Genomic DNA, 20,091 nt, shown 5'->3' with positions numbered 1-20,091 from the left:
AAAGAATTATTCTAAAGCATTCAGGAAAGGTATATTCAAACTTCTGTGTGAGGAAAAAAGAAGAGTATACACCCAACACACTTTACAAATTGGCTTGTCCCCTAATTTGAGTGTATTTTCACAAAAGGGAATATTGTTTATCAGGCCTACAAAAAAATAACTACTAAACCTTTCCTTTCTCATTTTATTGAGGGAATATCTTTCATTATGAACCTTAAGGAAACAAAAAGAAGTTTTCAATACATAAGGATCTTCACCCAGATTTTACTTTTTCACTTAGTCACACCACGATAGCTGAGGCTGTCATCAGGTCATGATTGATTACCAAGCCAGAGGACTTGCTGCCAAATTTATTTTTATTAATAGTCTGTTTAATTCAAGTCAAAATATGCTTGGAACTTGAAGCCTTCAATCCACCTTGGGAATCTGCTCTAGTCTGAATCTTGGTCTACCTGATGTGTCCAAACCAGATCATCTTGCTGACGTCAAGTCCCTCCGAACATGAGAATCTATGTAGCCCTCAAGCACAGTAACTGCAGGAACCAAAGCTGGAAGAAATTTAACACAAAGCCAGACTTTAAAAAAAAAATTTGCGATGCCTGAGCAGGAACACTCTATGGTAGTAAGGCATATATGTCCCTTAACTTTGGTTTGATTGTTACAGAGAAAGAAGGAAATCCATGAAGGTACAGACATGTGACTGATTCCAGAGCAGGTTCATGGCTTTATCTTAAGCCCCAAAGTTTCCTACAGGGCTTGCACAGAGCTTGGAGTTTCCCCATAAAGAGCTCACTATCCTGTCTCATCCAGAAATGCTCTGATACATTTAGTGTCACCTTTAGTGTCACCTAAATAATCTCACATCCTATGACTTCATTCTCTATCCTTGCATAAAGGATACAGTAAGCAAGTCATATGCAAACAAAGGTAAGTGCTGTTTCAGCCTTTGAAAAGGCACTTGATAACTTCCTCCTTTTAGAACGCTGCTTTGACTTGTCCCTAACAAAACACTAACAGGATGGTTTGCTTCGCTAGAAACTGTATCAGCACAAGCTACAGAGTAGCCAGGATTCTGCTCCGCAGCAACCAGTGCCAACAGCCTGTGTAGAAGCTGTATATCACTTACAGCAGAGCTTACAGCATAACCAAACTTAAAACTTCAGCTGTCCTTTTTTACTGCTGTGCTATGAACTCAATTGAACTCATATTGCAAAGCCAGTTGATACAAAAGTAATTTTTAATGTCTGTGAACCTTCACTTTTTGTTCCCCAATTTGTTCTGCTTCCTTTGTGCCCTTAAGAGCAAACTGCACAGTTTCACCTAAGGCTCTGAGTCAAGCAGCATTTAATCAGTCTCTCATTTAGGATAATCCTAAAAAAAACTCTCCTCCTTATTAAATTACTGGGTAAAAATTTTTCTGTTTGGAGCCTCCTGCTGCCTTGTCAATCTCTTCCCTAATTGAGAAATGAACATTATCCAGAACTGCCCTGACTTGCAGAATGCTGAAGAATTGTCTTAAACACTAATCCATTAACAAGATCCTGCTCTACTAATGTGTCACAAGAATTGCTTCAGCAACCCTTGTGACTCGTCCCCATCATGTTTGCCAGGACAGCTCTCGTTTTCTTCCGTAAGCGCTGTTGAGACATGGACGTGCCCACAGTCCTTACCATCACTATAATATTTAGCCTCTCCTTGGGCAGTCCTTGAAACACAGAGAAGCAAGAACAATCAGCTGCTGCTGTGATGAATTACCTGGGTAGGACTTAGTGCCACAACAGAAACTGATAGGCTCAGTTGGATGACTCAAATCATCTTCAGATGATTTCATCTTCACCCAGCACAGAGCTTTGCTAATACCCACTAGCTGAAGATTTCTTCCCATTACTTCAGGGATGACTATTCATGTACAGGCAGTAACACATGCTTGGAGACTAAGCTGCAAGTCTCGTGAAAGGCAAAATAAAAAGGGGGAGAAGATCAGGGCAATTAACAAAAATATCTCTCCTAAGAATTTGTTTTTGGATTAACACATATCCCTAAGGGATGAAAGATGACTCCAAAGAGCAAAGTAATTTGGTATTTGTGTGTTCTGTTTAACATAACTGTTTTACAAAGCTAGTATACAGAAGAAGAGATATTTAATTAACTTATTCCTATTGCAAACAATGAAATTAACAACCTGTTTGTGAAAGGACAAAAATATTTTCAGGTTGTCATTAGTCTGTATGAAGAAGGAGACACAAGGAAATGGAAGTAGATATGATCTTGAGCAAAGCTCTAGTCTCTAAATCAGGAAAGGGAAAGTAGTGGTGAGCTTCTCATTAGTAAGATGAGAATCAAAAATGCTGGAAATTAAACCTTGAAGCACTTGCCTGTGTAGGTTGAGTCTCCTAAAAATGACAAAGAACTAAACTCAGCTAAACAAAGGGGGGACAAAATCAGAAATTTATACGATTCTTATCCATCCAGAAAGAGCAAGGAAAATTAAAGGCTGTAGCAACAAATAAAAAAATACCACTGTTATAACTCCTGGACAGCAAAAAGGAACAGCTTTTCAGTACTAACTCAGTGTATCCTGCAGTCTCATGGATTCAGAAACCTTCCTACCACACTGAAGGCCAAGTCACAGCCCCACTACAGAGATTCCAGACTCAGGCAATATAGAGCAAAGACACCATACAAGTAACCACCAACACATGAGGGACACAACCCATGACCTGTTGCATTTCATTGCTCCAGTCCATGCTGTGCAGAGATACACCAGACCATGCGCAGCAAGAACAGTGGCTGCATACAACTGCCTGTGCCTCCAGCTCCAGTACTCAGAGAAGGTTTATTCTGGCAGACTGATCCACATTCCTTCCTGCTCTCAAAGTGTCCCACCATCAATCACAGATGACTTCTCTAGTAAGCCTGGAGCTTCATCACCTGCAAGAAACAAAAGGTCCAGACCGTGCTTTGAGTACCCTGTAACACTCAGTACCAAAGAGAGTGCACACAGCACTGGGAGAACCTTTATACAAGAAGCAACCTTCCACTGCAAACACCAAGAGTCTTCACTTCAAGATTTTTACTAGCTGGAACACAGCATTATTTAGGATTACTCTTTTTCCCCATTCTTTTAGATATAAAGAGGACAGCCTCCACCCTGGTGACAGTAGTGCACATATTTACACTAAAGCAGGAGACATACATCTGGAATGCTTAGCTGTAACAGGGCTGCAATAAAAACACAGCAACATCTTTGTGCTGAGCATGTCATGATCTCACATGATCACACATGATCTCCCTGCAGTGAGGCAGGGCTCTTATCCTTCCTGCCTGCTGAAACTGGGTGGGCCAGGCCTTGGTTTGTGTTGCTAAAAAAAGAGAATGCTAGTTCAGGGAGCTCAGCTCACAAAGCATTTGGGTGGGGACATGGAATCAAACAGTGCTGGTGACAGCTGTGTTTTTCAGGCTGTGTCTGCATACTACAAATAGACTGTACCTCCCTTACTTGGGGAGAAATGAGGCTCTTGGACTTAAGTGGAAGAAGCCTCCATCTCACCCAATCATCTCTGCTATGCAGACACTGCCAGGTAGCATCTGTTCAGGGAGCCAGGGCAGCGTGCTCCAGCACACAGCAACAACAAGGGGAGAAGTTTGGGCAGTGATAAGCCAGCTCCTGTTCTGTTCCTGACAGGGACAAGCCAGCAAGACGGATGAGAGCATCTCACTGGTACTCCTGAATGGTAGGTCATCCTTAAGCAGTCAGCTCCACCTCAACTAAACCTTTTTTCCCCACATTCTCTGGACTTGTGGAAAAGAAGCAGAGGAAAAGAACCATTTGGAAGGGAACAGAAATGGATACGTGATGCTTAAAGAAAACTGACTGCGTGGTTTCTAATCATGTAAACTAACTTATACTACACAGCTGATAGCTTGAAGCCACGGGGCAGGAAGAAACCACTCCATATATGAGCTCTTTGCTCATCCAGCAGTTTTCATTGCTGAGCCACGGAGAGAAGTGCTCTGAACTTTGCCAAAGTAACGATGGTGCTGCCCAGGTGAGGAAAACATGCATGAAGCGTGACTTTTCACCCTTCATTTGTTCACTGCCTTTCTAAAAGAGTGGCTTCCCTGTAGGATGGCACAGAGCAAGGTGAGCTCAGGCCAGCACATGGCCTCCCAGTCAGCTGATCAACAGCAATATCTGCGAAGCCCTCTCTGTTTTAACACTCAGAGTCTCAAGTGAGCATAAAGGATTTGTCAGGGCCAATGCATATTATTCATTAAAAACTGGTCTTGCACCCAATGCTAGAAAAAAAATGCTTTGTATGAACAAGTACTGCAAGACACAGCTCTAGCCAAGAGCTTTCATGACTGTATGAGTTAGTTGCTAATATTAGCTAAGCTGCTAATAAATAACAGGAAATATTTTTCTTTCCCCAATGTAAAGAAAGCCAATATTGTTACAACTTGAAGCCATATAAATGCCCTCTGTGCTTCATCCAAAGCTCATTCAACATAGCTGTTAGCACTAGCAGGATGCAAAAGTCTAGAAGTTTGCAAAATTTTTAATTTGAGAAGACAGTCTTGCTCACACTGACATAGTCCAAAAAACAAATGCTTTGCAATGATGGTGACTCCACAAGAGCTTGGCAGTTGACATTGTACAGACTAGTGCTCATCCATTGTAAACAGTATTTTAGTTCAAATACTCCTGAAATTTCCCAGGCCAAACCCTTGTAAAGTGCTTGGCAACCCTAAACCTTATGCTGGAGATGATGAGCACGTATTCAAGATGTTCAGCCATCCATGACATTCCCATGAGTCAGCAAAACCTGGACTGTCAAGAAAGAAAAGACCTCAACAAAAAAAATCACAACTTTTCAAAGTTGTTATCCTTCACAAAAAATATCTGCAACTGAAGTTGGTTTTGCCCACCAGAAAGACCAGAATGAGTGTTCAGACATTTGAAAAGGAGAACAAACTTCCAATATATTCAGCTGCAGAGAGAGGGAGACGCTCTCTGACTGTTACCTGTGCTTCAAACACCGACACACTTGTGGGCAAAACTCCTAGTAGCTGACATTCACAAGCATCAGTTCCCCGTGCCCTTAGCCTAGCAGCCAGCTGCTGCTGGACTGACTCTTCTGCCTCTTTCTTCAAGACCAAAGGAGCCAACAGCAGGCAGCTCTGCGCTGACATCTCTGTCACACACAGGCTCCAACTGCTGCTCAGGAAAGGTGAGGATCTGACCAAGTCCTGTGTGCCAGACCCAGGAGGACATTTCATATACCCCAAGGTGTCTCAGATAGTGTTAGAAACCAATATGATGACAACTCAATCAAACCCCAGGGGGACACTGCTCTTACCACTGTTCTCTCCATTACACTGGCAGCATAAGACACTTCAAGTATTCTCCCTGCAAGCTCAACACAGATGGAGGGAAGTCAATTCTCAGACATGACCAGGTCAGAAAGTGCTGTTTATACTGTAAATAATCCAGGATCTTACACTGAGAATAACCTGTGGGAGACACTGCTAAAGTCATTTGTATTTAATTTTGCACAAAAACCAAAAGCTTGTACCTGGTAGGCAACTAAGCAGACATTTCTAATTATCCAACCAAACAGCTCCAAGGATTTTTGAAAGAAACAGCAAGCTCTACATCTTTCAGAGTCCTATGTTTGAATACACAAGCTTGCCTCCTAAAGCCACATATTTAACCCACTATGCTGGCAGTTAGGATCACAAGGCACAAATTTTGTGAGGTGGTCCTGCAAGGACCTGAGCCTGAGGAGAGATGCCTGCTATCAGCCAAGTCACTGCATATCAATTAGTGACCAATTACCTCCTGAACTGCAATCACTAATCAGCTGCCAACTGCAGGGTGACCCAAACTTACTTCCATCTGATTTACAACAAGATGTTAAGCTAATATAATGTTGCTTTGTACTGTGATGGGATAGAAACAACCATGGAGTCAACATGACTCAGCTGAGTTGTACCAAGCTGAACAAAAGCAATCCAAAGCTCACCCCTTTTTCCGGCGTCCCTATCCATCCTTCCTGGAGCACTGGGGTGCGGCACCTTTACAGCATTATTTGTAGTTAACTATTATCTCCTTCCCCTATCCTGACAGAAAATACACTAGAAAAAAAATAGAAGAAAACATAAGAAACCCGTTAACCATGAATCCTTCTTCCCCCTCTGCCTCCCCTTCTCATCCTGTATCATTGTGGTCATCCTCACAAATAGCCCCGGGACTAGTTTACTTAATTTGTATGTAACCTCTCCTAATTGATGTTGGATAGAGGTGGAGCTGCTGCTGTAACAGCAACAAGCAGTCTGTCACTAGCCACAAGATGCAAGATAAAAACCTAACAAGCAAAATTCTCCCACACACTCTACCCAGGCCAGACAAAAATCTAAATATAATCAGTTTGAAGAAATCTAAGCTTGTGTTATTCTTCTCCAAGTGCAATGTTTGCCAATAACATGGAAAACTTAATTGTGTGAGGAGTGAAGACTCATTTGTATCATTTAAGCTTCTAGGTCTTCATTAGACATTCCTAACTGTTAAGTAAAGCAGCTTGCTGTGTTCTAGACATTATTCATTACTGGAATAGCATATGCTGCACTGCTCTGTATTTCAGATGAAAGTCTCCATCTTTCCATCTTGAAAATGAGTCTTCCTTGACCTCTTCCCTTACCTCCACTTCTGGTGACAACTGCACTATTTTCCTCTGCAGATTGCAGGTTTTAAAATGAGAGCTTATTTATGAGCTACATTCAGGCACACTTCTGGAATGGAGAGGACTAGCTCCTACTGCCTGAACAAACATCTAAGGCAGGGGTTAAGGAAAAGTCTGCTGAAAGTGAAATGGTGTATCAAAATATAAAAGATGCTTCACTAGGACCTAGATTCTGACCACCCAAAACTTTAACTAACTCCTATATAGGAGTTAGTTGAAAAGGAAAACCAGAATCAGTTTGTTGCTTGCAATGGCATGTCACTAAGGCATGATACATACCTATACATATTCAATAAAAAGGATGGTCAGAAAATGAAAATCCACCATGAACAAGTAATCACTTGGCTCCAGCTGGGAAAATACCAGTGCTTATTGTTAGATCATATAGCCCCAACAGCTGAATTGGTCTCTGACTGGAAGTGGCTCTGGCTGCCAGTCTCTTCCCAGGACCCCTGTGCACTAGTGCTGAACACCTGGAACAGGGGATGATCTGTCTGGAGTATAGAGCTCTCTACTGCAGATAGCTAGGCAATTCATATTCAGGTACATCTTATCAACAAAGTAAGGCTTTTCAAGCTGTCTAAAACCACATCTAATTGGTGCTCCACTACCCTGCCCCAGTATCACTGTCTGTCTACATGTCACTGCCATACTGAATTTAGCTCATCAGACTTCTTCCAGAATGCAGTTCATCCAATTTAATGCTACCTGCAGGATGTCTGCCACACATCCGGTCCTCTGAGTGACAGCAGTGTGGGACCTATTCTTAGTGACTCCCATCACATCTTGACAACTAAATGGATTAAACACCTATGAGAAATATGAAGGCAGTTTCAGGTCACCATACTGGAAGCCTGGGCCAAATGTACCCTCTTGTGACAAAAAAGACTTTAGAAAAAAGGGGGGAAAAGAACCAACACAGAGAAGAGAAGGGAGTCTATTAAAATACCCTTCAAAAAGCTGGTGATATCTCCAAAGAAAGATGGCAAAATAGCAAAATCTGGTTCTAAAATGGCAACATAACAAAGAATCATGGAAAGACTCAGTGAACAGTTTGGTCAAGACAACTGGCTGATAAATCTCAGCATGTTAGGTAGAAAGTCTTTAGGACCAACAGACTATCGGACTGTTTAAAGGAGTACCAACAGAAGATGCATTCAAAACAAAAAGTTAAGGAAATTCTTCAGCCTGGTGAGGTCTGATCTGTGGAGTCCTACTTTAGAAGTAGTTTACCTTCTGTGTTCAGCAGAACAGAATTTACTCATTCTTTCATTAGCATTTGCTAAGGTTGGGTAATTTCAACCAAACATTCAAAAATAACTCCTACTGAGTGGAGCATGAGGAAGGGGAGAACAGAAGCTCCCCATCCTGAGGAAGTGTGACAGCAGTTACAACATTAAAACTTGAGCTGGTTCTCAAGATACTATTCCCCCACACAAATGGTAGCTAGCAAATCAGAGACCATCAGCACCTGACAATAAACCCAAGAACAGAGGTTGAACAGGCATCAAAATTTCTGTCACATTCTTTGCTAAGCATCAAGAGGGAATGAATTGACAAACCCAAGGCCTGAAAAGCTCAGCAGTTTGCCTAGCAAGGTGGGAAGCAACCAAACACGCCTCCAAAACAGCAGGGGACCATAGAGTATGATAGTTTTAATCACTGTATTTTCTGATATCTCTGCCAACATCTCTAAACATCTACAGCCAGAAAAAGCCTCAGCCTTTCTCAAACAACAAAAAAGAAATATCTCTAAATTTGGCTCCTTAAGACAACATGACATACAGGCAGAGATACCGCTCTAGAGAGGAGACATGACTTAACCACCTGCAGGGCCAGGTTTAAGTTCCAGCACTTGTAAAATTATCAAACAATGCAAATGCTACAGGCATTTAGTGAAATTAAAAGCAATGAATTTACAGTGGGTTTTCACACATTATCCAATTACTACCTTGCTGCAAGATATGAATGTGACAAACAGCTGTGTAATATTTATGAAAAGTATAAAGCAGTTGACTATCCAGCTTCAAATAGCAGGGCAGTTCCAGGCTGACATCACTGTTGCCTGTATGTAACTGGAGGGAATCTGTCTCCAGCTGTGGCAACGCTGCACAAGTCCTCACTTAGCACATATCAAAGCAATCAGCAAATGGGTCATAAAAACAAGGCTCTCCCAAGGACATAACCTTCTGCACAACTGACATCGGCCTCTAAGACATAACCTACTGCATTAATAAAGTGAGATCACTGTGAGGTTCAATTGTTCTGGCCCAACTTGCACTTAGAGGACTACATTACAAAGCTGTGAAGTAAAAAGAGAAAGAACATGAAATAAGCACATCCTTACAGTATCTGTCACAGTAGATGACCTGATCATCAGAATGTCAGAATTCACTACTAGTATTTCCATTTCTCTTTTGAACTACAAGTGAAACAGCAGATCTGATTTTGCAGCTGTATCAGACTGGTAACAGACCCAGAAAAAAATACCAAAGCCTGGTTTCTTATGGAGAAAAAAAGTCTTCTGCCACCACATTTTCCCTGTACTTACCCTCAATAGTTCAATGCCACCAGATGAAAGGGAGATGATATTTATACCTGTACTGATGAAAGACTGGTGTTTGAACTCAGGGCTCCTAGATAACAAGAGAACTCTTAGAGGTGAGGTGATCAGTGACACAGCCAACAACACTAACCAAAACCCATACAAACCCAAGTTGCTTGGCCTTGCTGCAACAGCAGGTATCTTGAGAAAGTGGCAAAAAAGCTGACTTTGGCTCTGTGAGCAGTGCTGGCAATCCAGACAGGCATATAGTAGGAGCTAGGACAGGCATGGAGCTATTGCTTAATAGCTAAAGCCTCTGACCCTACAAAACAGCAAAAATAATTATCTGCTAATAGTGCCTAGTTTCTCCCTCTAGAAAGCCATGTCCAACTCTCCCACACACAATGAGAAGGGAAAGCCATCACAATGCACCATTCCTTGCCAGCAGGTAGTCAAAAGGGCAGTGTCTGTGCAGCCCAGGCCAGCTAGGGCTGCCAAGCAGCCTCCCTGCACGCAGTCATCTGTAGTAGCTCTCACCTGCTAAGTTGACCTTCCTAGATGCATCTGTCAGAACATCTCTAGAATGGCAAGCTCTGCAGAAATGTAAAAAACTTTTCAACTTCAAAAGAAAAAAAATTACTACAAGCTAAAATTAACTTTTTAAGCAGGAAAAGCAAAGTGCCTATGCAAAATTTAAAAAAAATATCAAAATATGTATAGGCAGGTCTCTCCTAAGAGACTGGTCCTCTTTAGCAGGTTTGATTCTGATCACCCTGGTGGGTTTCTGGATTGCAGCAAACACTATGCAATCCCTTCCCCAAGGAAGCTGCTCTTTCTGTCACAAGAGGCATGGTCACCTGCTCCCAACTCCATAGCATCCCCCATCAGGTGCAGGCTCCCAGGGCTCTGGCATCCCTTTTGTCACTTACCAATCAAGCAGAGATTACATCCTAGACATTAGGTTCCATGACCTTGTAGTGTTCCTTTCTTTCTTTTGAGAAAGCCAGACTTCATGTTGTTTGGGTTGCCTTGATACTGCCCTAATCCAACTCCATCCATTTAAGAGTTTTTAACTGACTGACCAAATTAAAACACCCAGATGTGATGTGATCTGCTTCGTAACACAGGAACTGAAACTTGTCCCTTTCACAAACAATCCCGTAAGCACTGTAAGATGGCTGTGCCACAAAATAGGGCCCACACACTTTCCCTCAGCAAAAGGGCAACTAAGAATCAAGAGGTCTACAAAATCTAGGAGTCTTTTCTGAAGAGGGATAGCTGTCATACAGCCTTCCAAGATGAGGAGACAACAATGATAAGGAACCAAATCTGAAGGCTCCTGGCTTCCTCAGTGTCACAGCTACCTTGTCAGATGTAAGACTAGATGTTTACTGAAGTTGAACAAAAAATCCTGTGGCCATATCTCAAAATTATAGCCATGATGAGCAGAATAATATAGAAGGTTTTGTTTTTTTTTTTTTAAATATAGAAGCTTTAAAACTGAAGGGATCTAGCATTGTCAGAATGACCTTGAAGGGCATAAAAACACCTCAAACCACCAAACATTTTTATTCCCAGAGAAAAGTTATTTTGTTCCCAAAGCAAAGTAATTTTTTGGCTGTTCTTTGGATTGTCAAGTTCTTATCTAATATATCCACATTTGAGGCAACTATAATATCCAAGTAAGCCATAATTAAGATAATTAACCTATCATACAGACATAATTATGATTTCTACTTCAATACTTGCAAGAATTACTGACATGTTGCTACATGATACAAATTTAAAAAGAACTTCAAAGCAGCAGTTAGTAGGTTATAAATTAAACAGGAGGCAATTAAAACTGTTCAACTGACTGCAGAGAGTACTACCACAGGAGAGTACACTTGGTGTGGTTGGGATGAATTTTCTTCACAGCAGCCCATATGGTACTGTGTTTTGGATTTGTAATCAAAATAGTAACAATAACACACCAATATTTCAGCTATTTCTGAACAGTGCTTGCACAGCAACAAGACCTTCTCTGTTTCCCACTCTACTTTTCCACTCCCTGCCAGCAAGTAGGCTAAAAGGTAGGCACAAGATTGTGAGGGGTCACTGACAGGACAGCTGACCCAAACTGATTAAAGGGATACCTCATCACATATCATCATATCACATATTGTTTGGCAAAAAAGTCCGAGGGTCATATTTTCCAAAGTAATTGTTGCTTGGAGACTGGCTGGGCATCCCACTTCTTGTGGAAGGTGGCGAGTTCCTGCCTTTGTGTCACTCGATGTCCACACACATACACATCGTCCTTCATTTAAATTGCCTTCATCTTGATCCAAGAGTTTCTCTTGCATTTGCTCTTCTGATTCTCTCCCTCATCTTACTGGCTGGACACCTAAGCCATCAGCTGATTATTAATTGCTAACCAGGGTCAGCTCCCTTCAGAATCCCAAAAGACAGTTACTGCTTACAAACCAAGGAATGAGGAGTCATGCAGGTCAGATTAAAGAAAATTTAGGATAACTCAGGGCTCTTGAAAAAAAAAACCTATAGGTGAATTGAAAATTTATTGTACTAGCTAGGGATCTCAGGAGCAGAAAACAAAAAAGAAACCATGTAGGTTTTTCAATACATCAGAAGCCAGCTGGTTGAACGGGTTCTAAGCTACCAGGGGAAAGATAAGGCAGATAAAGTCAGCACAGTGACACTACATATTTCTGCATCTGCTTTCACTTCAGGAGATGTGGAATGGAAAATTCTCAGGCTTGTGTTAACCCTTCTCGGAAAAATGCAAAGTACTTCTCAGGGAGAAAAAAAAATACAGACGTCAAAGTAAAAAACCCTACAAATAGACTCAAAATGAAACATTAAATCCTATGTCAGAAAAAAGCAAATGAGTAAGCCAACAGTGCTGACAAATTCAAAACCACACCACAGATTAAATTAGACCCATGTATTTATGACTCATCTGAATAATTGCCGAGCAAGCTGTGTCTGAAAAAACATCTCAGCATGGAAGAATTTCTACACCTGGGTCACAGAAGGTAAGCTGTACTCAGTTGCCTTGCTTTGCAGCAGAACTTGTTGGTGCCTTGCAGAGAAAGCCAGGTGGCAGAGGAGGAGCAGAACGAAGACAGAGCAAATGAAAGTTCAGAGTACAGCTGTGATGAGCTGCAGAAGCAGATTAGTACTATAACAGCAGATAGAGAACCAAGGTTGAGAAGAAAAGGATAAATCACATTCCATATGTACCAACACAGAGCTGTACAGAGACGTCTGGTGAGTAGATGCTCCCAGCAAACATCTGAAAGGTCAAGTTAAGTTCGTATGCTTCTCTGGACTGAACAACTGTTGCTGTCATCTCAAATCTATTGCAATTCATTACCTGCTCCCACAGTAACTCCTCTCTGAGGCAAACCTGTGAAGGCACGGGAGTTGCCTAAGGCCCCTCCTGCTACCTCTGGCACATGTGCTGTCTCCCTGACAATCATTGTGTTTCATCAAGACTTATCAAGCCCCACAGGAAGCCGTGCCATGCAACTTGGCACCTCAGCTTCCAGCAGCAGGACTCAGTCATTAAGGATTAGCTCACAAACATCATCCAGCCAAAGCACTGTACCACACACAGTACAAGGAGAGGGGTCACCCAATTTTAAATGGTGAGGGGTTTCTTGGGGGAAGGTGTCAGAGGCATACGCATAACTGGAGGAGACTTAAAGGCTCCAGGTGTGCAGAAGCCCTTCAGGACATAATTTAAAATTTTAGAGGAACATATGTACAGGCTGAGAAGTGCCATCTCAAATAAGAAACAGTTCTTGAATCCAATTCATGGACAATTTCCTGAGAAAGATGTATAATTATTTGAGCTTCAACTTTTTCAGTGCTACATTGAAACCTACCACATGAGATCAAGGCATCAAACACATGCAATCTTGTCAATACTGATTCTGATCACAGATTCAGAGTCTAATCATTTCCTTCCAACATTTCACCTCTTACCACTTGTCTACTGCAGGCAAGGCACTTCCTGGTAATTTACTTGCATTTCTTTAACATTTACAGTGACACAAAGCACCAAAGTATGAATCCTATTTCTAAAACTTAAAGGCAATAGAACACCCACTCTTATGGTATCTGAGCACTTAATAACTGTTCAACCTGTTCTTCTAAGCTTCAGTTACAGATATTCTAAAGCTTCTGTTAAGTAAACAAAGAGCCAAGAGCACTTAAACTATAGTTGATAATATGTGAGTTGGAAGAGGAATAGAAGACCCAGCAATATCCTTTGAGCCCTAGCTTCTATTATAGCTCTAGTGTTGATCTATGAAATCCCATAGTTTTGCTATCTCACTCATGATTCTAAGTATCCAGTGAGGGTAACACAGATAAGCAATCAAACTATTTGATAAACAATCAAACTCACATGGAAAAAAAATCCAAAATGTAAGATAATTGAAGCAGGACATAGAATCAGCAAGTCTAAACTCCAATCTTTTGAAGCATGAGTATTCCAGCAGCCCCAGAAACAGAAAAGCATTGTGGCTTAAAAATAGGGTGTGATACCAGATAACAGCAGTGATTCAGCTGGAAGACAATGAGAGTACAAAAGCAAGAGACAAGCCAAAACCTGCACTGTAATGACAACACACAGTCACAGCCTTAACATCTCCTTTGGTTGCTGGAATGAGAGGTTAAGAACAGGGCAACCTGCTTCATGAGTACAAATAATAGGAAAAACTATAGCCATCACAGAAGCAAAACCCATCACAAACACAAATGGCTATTACCAGCTGATGTCCTGACAGCGATGCACGCTGCAGCCATCTGCAATCACAGTAAAGCCACTTTGAAAAGCAGCACAGCTTTTACAATTTGAACCAAGACGTTTATCCACAACCAAGAGTCTGACCAGAAAGACTGCAGCTGCAAAATGGACCAATATTGGGAGCAAATTAATTTCCTTTCACAGTAAAATGTGTAAAATGTATGTCTCAACTTGACCATCTATATGCTTATATGTGGAGAACGAGACAGCAACTCCTCATGAAATTGGTAATGTCTATTTACACACTGTCCTTTTTTTAAGTGAAAAACATAACATTTGGTCCCACTGATGTAGTTTCATGATTTTGGGGTCAAGAGATAGATACATACAAAACCTCTACCCAAAACCAGATATGCATGCCAAAGAAGCATTTCTACAATTATGAGATGGATAGCATTTTTTTTCTTAGCTGCTTCCTGCCCTTTGACTCCCCTCGGATATTGCTTCTAATAGACTAAGCCTCTCAGCAACTGCTACTCTGAACCTGATTTCTCAAAGACAGACCATTAATGCAGTGTCTCCCAACAAACTCAATGGGCTTTGACATTTTAAGAGCTGGAGGAAGGGGTGGGGAGCAGAGTAGGAAAAGAGGCTACTACCCCTATTGAGAACACCATTTATGGTTACATCTTGATAGACACCAGAAACTCTGCTAAAGACATACAGGTAACTGGGTTTTAATTTGTTTAGGATTCCCAAAGAACCACGTATTAACAGAAAACTCCCAACAAACTCACCAAATACAAGTTTCCTTCTTTCTCTAAAGACGACTTCCCAGAAATATTATCCCAATAATTACATTCAGTCTTTAATCAGACCTTCAACTCTGAACAGCTCTCTGCAGAGAGAAACCCAGCAGAAGGTGTTCAGAACTGTCAGCACACTGAAGCCTTGCTGTGCTTGGCTATGACAGTGAGAGTTTGAAAAGGTGACCTTTACAGTCAGGCACATGGCACTGCCTCTCTTCAATTCTTTCTTAAAAGTCTGTAGTATCAGAAACTGAAACCCTCCACATTTCTTCCTCAGGACAGAAGAGAAAAATACACTGGCGCACAAAAATACACAAGACAGAGAAACCTGATGTGTTCTCTCCATTATGTTATTGAAAGCTATCTGTCCATTTTGTATAGCTTTAAACTGTGCTGCTACCCATGGGTGTGAATACTGTGTGCAGAGCCCTGGACACTATTTTTGTTACCCAAAGAATTCCTTGGTTTGCTATTCACCTATTTCAGGATAAGTTAAGGTAGGGCTATCTAGTTAATGATAGGGTCTACTACAGTACCATGTAGACACCTAGTCTTGTCAAGCTTGTTCTTTAAACCCCTGTCTAATTGGGCTAGACAGTTTGTACCACACAGTAATTGTTCCTACACTTCCAGTGAGGTGACAGCTAAGAAGAGAGCTGTACTTTCCGCAAATATAAATCACAGCAGAGGGGAGTGAGTAGAGATTACCAAATACACACCCCACCCCTTCAGTGCAGGAGAGCATGTGAGCTGAGCACCAAGTATAGGCTCACTGCCAGTAAAGAGTAACTGCAAAAGGATTTAGTAAGGACCATAAGGCCATGATTAACTTCAGGTGTTAGGATCTTGGGGCTACTGTAAGGCTCAGACAGTTCTCATAGTTCTGTAAAGGCCCAGCTGAACACAGCAAATGCAAATTGACCTGAGAAACACATCTCAGGGATGACCTTAAATACAACTTCACAGCCTCTCATTTCCAAGGGAACCAGACAAGGAGCAAAACTTTACCACTTGAAATATCACCCAAACAAATCCACCCACCACCTCCACACAAGGTCCAACTACGCCAAACAGCACTTTCATGACAGTGATCTCATTTCTTTTCCTCCAGCCATAACCACTGTAGACCCCTCTACTGCAACAAAGAAAATGTAATAGTTCATATTGATCTGGAATCAAAATATGCACCAAACATAAGATGCTGCCACCTCCTGATTCCATAGGGGACTGACCTAGAAAACCCACAAAGCTGAACAGGGTTGCAGCTGGACTGAGACCATCTAAACACTACTCAAGACTGCCAAAAGAGGACAGTTTCCTTTTCTCTGTGTTCACCCTGCCTCTCAAAGAGCTATTTCAACTCATGTTATGGAAAGTCATCCATGAAAAAAAAAATGAAACTTTTATTTCACATGAGCAATTTAAATTAGGTCAGTGATGACTGTGAGAACTAGCAGCACAACTGAAAGCAAGGAGCAGACAAGATAGAAGAGAAGGTCACCATATCCTGCAGCAGAAACAGAGACCACCTCAGCTGTATCATTTAACCTTACCTGATGGGATTTGAAAAGGTAAAGGACAGAGAAACAGTCTGGTTTCTAAAGCAGAAGTGCTCAAAGAAGGGAAAATTGCAGTGATAATTATGAAACGCAGATTCTTCAGGTGTCTCCACAAAACCAAAATCAAAGGGGACCATTCAATAAACTCAGCTTTGTCCTAACTTGCTTGTCACTGAAGCAACTATTCAACTCTTCAGGGTCAGTCTGTCTCACAACATGCACCTTCAAAAGCATTTCTCGGGTTTTATTTAGCTATTCATAAAGTGCTCACCCTCCCTGAAATCCAGTGAAAACAAACAGATATGGCCCTTAACACTACTAGCATAAGAATCACACCACCTGATGGGACAGGGGGAGAAGGAAAAACCCTGACCAGGGAAAAAAACAGGCAACAAACACAAACAGGAAAAACTACGGGAAAAGCAGTCAAACACATATCTTGTGGCAAGTAGGGAAAAATTGTGCTGGCTTCCAAGAACTTAAGTTTCCCTTTCCCCCCTCCCCGCTCCAACTTATTAATTTACTAATTAAAAATAATTTTTTGAGTAATCCTTATTGGGAGTTTCCTGTTTACACAGCAGTTACTCCGTGATCCAATAAACTCCCTGGCCTGAAGTACGTGACCTTGACACACACTCAGTCCAGCATACAGCAGTTACCTTGTAAACAGGAAGCTGCCAGTGCACCAAGGCACAGGAACAAGAAGCACACAGGAGTTATACTTCTCCACCAGCACCTCCTGCAGCTTATTTCAAGTGCAAATCAGGAATTAAATCAAATATGTCATAAATATCTATGCCAACAAGTGTTTGCCAGCATTCTCTGGAGCTTTCTTGCAAAATTACAACTTACTTTTAACTGTAAACATCTTCCATGGGCTGACATAGCAAAAGACTTGCAGGCATCCCAGAGTGGCTTTTGAAAGGCTTTTAGGCATAAATTAATAAAAGCAAAGCAGAGAAACTATTGTAACCTGCACCTTACAGTTTTGGGGTTATAGGCAGCTGACAAGCATTAGTGCTCATACATTCTGAAAGGTATCAGGCTTTATGGGAATCACACACATGGTAACACCAGTCAAATATATAGGTGTATCAGTAGAGGCTTAAATACCAGGCTGCAGCTACATGGACAGCTCCCTGCTAACCTGCATCACAAAAGTCTGCCTTTTGATAGGAGCAGTAACAAGGCTTATCCTCCAATCCAGAGCACAAATTCCAAACCAGTGGACTCTGCATTTTAATCTTATACACACTGATCTACTTTGCAAAAGTGATAGTCCCACCTCACCTTGGTCCTCCACAGTTCTAAGTTATACTGACTGCAACAGGCCAACAAAATATAATTTCCAAAAATACACGTCAAGCAATCAGCAACCATTTCCACTCAGCTCCTTGATAGATAGCAGAAGGCCTGGACAGAAAAGCGAGCCCAAGTTTGTCTTTTATGTGGAACACAGATGTTCTCAGTTACCCTAGTCACTTCTCAGCAGTGGCACATCTTAGTAGACAGTCTTCAGAGAATGTCCATCAGCAGTTACTTGCACAAAAAAGAAGGACAAATGGGCTAATATTAAGATGTTTTAAAGACATTTCAAAGGGAGAGTTTCCAAGCAGCTGTAGTGATCTGGTTTTGAAAGGCATTTGGCAGACACTGAGGTAATTCTTCCACATCCCTTTAAAACAGGCTAGGGCAAAGCAATTAGCTGTCCCTTTAAATAACTGTATCTATCAAATCTCTGACAGAGGAAGATCTAAAAGGGAACTCACTGCCAAGTTTAGCACCATTTTCCCCCTCCCTTCCAGAGTGATTTGCTATATTGTAATCTACGCAGGAAGCCACAGCTACCAGCTGCTTGCTGCACTAAGGAGTGTCTCTTACCTTAAAATTCTTGAAAAAGAGCCCATCAATTAAAAAAAAAAACCAAAAATGGTGAAGGCTGAAAGGAACCTCTGGAGATGGTTTAGTCTATATAGACTAACATTACATCCTTGAAAAAAGCATCAGCAGCCATGCTCACTTGCAGATACCCACCACCACTAACAACATACTACAGTAAAGGTGCTGGACTCATGCTAACAATGTTTTAACTTTGTCCCATGTGAAAGGCATGAAACCCACCACGATGGGCTTTAAAGTACAGTATTCTCCAAAGGTGTCTTGGTGCACCTACAGATTCAAAAGGAAGTACAAAACCAGACACCAGCAGCAGCCCCACGGAAGTGCCCTCCGTTTAAGTCGTGCTGACAGCACCATCTAGTGCATTACATGCAAACAGACCTTTTTTCCATAGGTAACAAAACAGGATGTAAAGTTAACACCACACAGTAATTTCTAGTAAAAATAGAAAATTGAGGTATTGCTTATAAATAACACAGGTTAAATAAACTTGTTGTGTGTATACTCCACAAGCACCTTACCCCAAGTGATGATGGATGTGGTCAGAACAGACACACAAGAACTGCTTCAGTGTTTGGCTACAGAATCAGAAGCTAAGTCCCAGTAAATCTACTAGTGTCAAGTTCTGCCACTTGGACACTCCAGAGAACAGATAAATGTGATAAATTTTGAATGAGCTCAAGCTGTAGCCCTACAGTTGTAACCACCTTTCATCAAATCAAGAAGCCAATAGAAAGTTGAAGAATAGGTAATTTATTTCATTCTGTAAAACTTCACAATCACCTCCTAATTTTTACCTCATCACATAATTCCATCTTTCATCATCTGTCTCTGCAGAAATACTTCAGTTCTTCAGGGCATGTTTTCATCCTCTGTTCAGACTTTGCTTGCACAGCTTTGAGGTGAGACAGACAACACCAAGCAGTGTTACAAAGTGCCTTTTGCACTCCAGCCCCCACTACTGCAAAGGAAATGTGCTCCCTTAAGCTAGCCAACAGCTGCTGTGCTGATCAGGCATTTCTACCAACCTGTCCACTCTGGGAGCATAGGCAAACACAGTGACTATCAGGAGTGAAGATTGCTGGAACTGAAGTGTTTTGGAGAGGGGAGTTCATGGTATTTAGTTGACTGGCTGCACCTATCAGGCTAGTCTAGCAAATATCTGCAGCCTTACAACAAAAATTATCCCATAGTCTACAGCATTACTCACCTTGCTATGCTTCTACTCCAATTAAAAAAAAAAAAAAAGATAGGTAGAGCTTTATAACAGAGCTTTTATAACAGCATGTTAAGTAGTAAGATATAAACATATAAGTTACCATAGTGGACAAAACAAGCCTTACTTTATAAGTGCAAATTACACACAGCCCTAATCATAGAATCATGAAATCATTAAGGCTGGAAAAGACCTCCAAAATCATTAAGCCCAACCATTGACCAATTACCACCATGTAAAGTGTAGGAGTAAGTGCCATGTCCAGTTGTTTTCTGAATGCCTCCAAGGGTGGTGACTGTACCACCCCCCTGGGCAGCCCATTCCAATGCTTAACTAACCTTCCTGTGAAAAAATACTTCCCAATACCCAGCCTGGACCTCCCCTGGCACAGCATGAGGCCATTTCCTCTCATCCTGCTGATACTTGGCTGGAGAAGAGGCCAATCCCCACCACACAACCTTTTTTCATGCAGTTGTGGAGGGCAACAAGGTCTCCCCCGAGCTTCCTGGTTTTTTGGGTAAGGCATGCTTCTCCAGGAGAATGCTGTGGCACCAAAGGCTTTAC

Source organism: Melospiza georgiana, chromosome 5 (genome assembly GCF_028018845.1).
Source record: "Melospiza georgiana isolate bMelGeo1 chromosome 5, bMelGeo1.pri, whole genome shotgun sequence".
Classification (NCBI taxonomy): domain Eukaryota; kingdom Metazoa; phylum Chordata; class Aves; order Passeriformes; family Passerellidae; genus Melospiza; species Melospiza georgiana.
The sequence above is the reverse complement of the archived record's forward strand: the minus strand, read 5'-3'. Positions refer to the sequence as shown.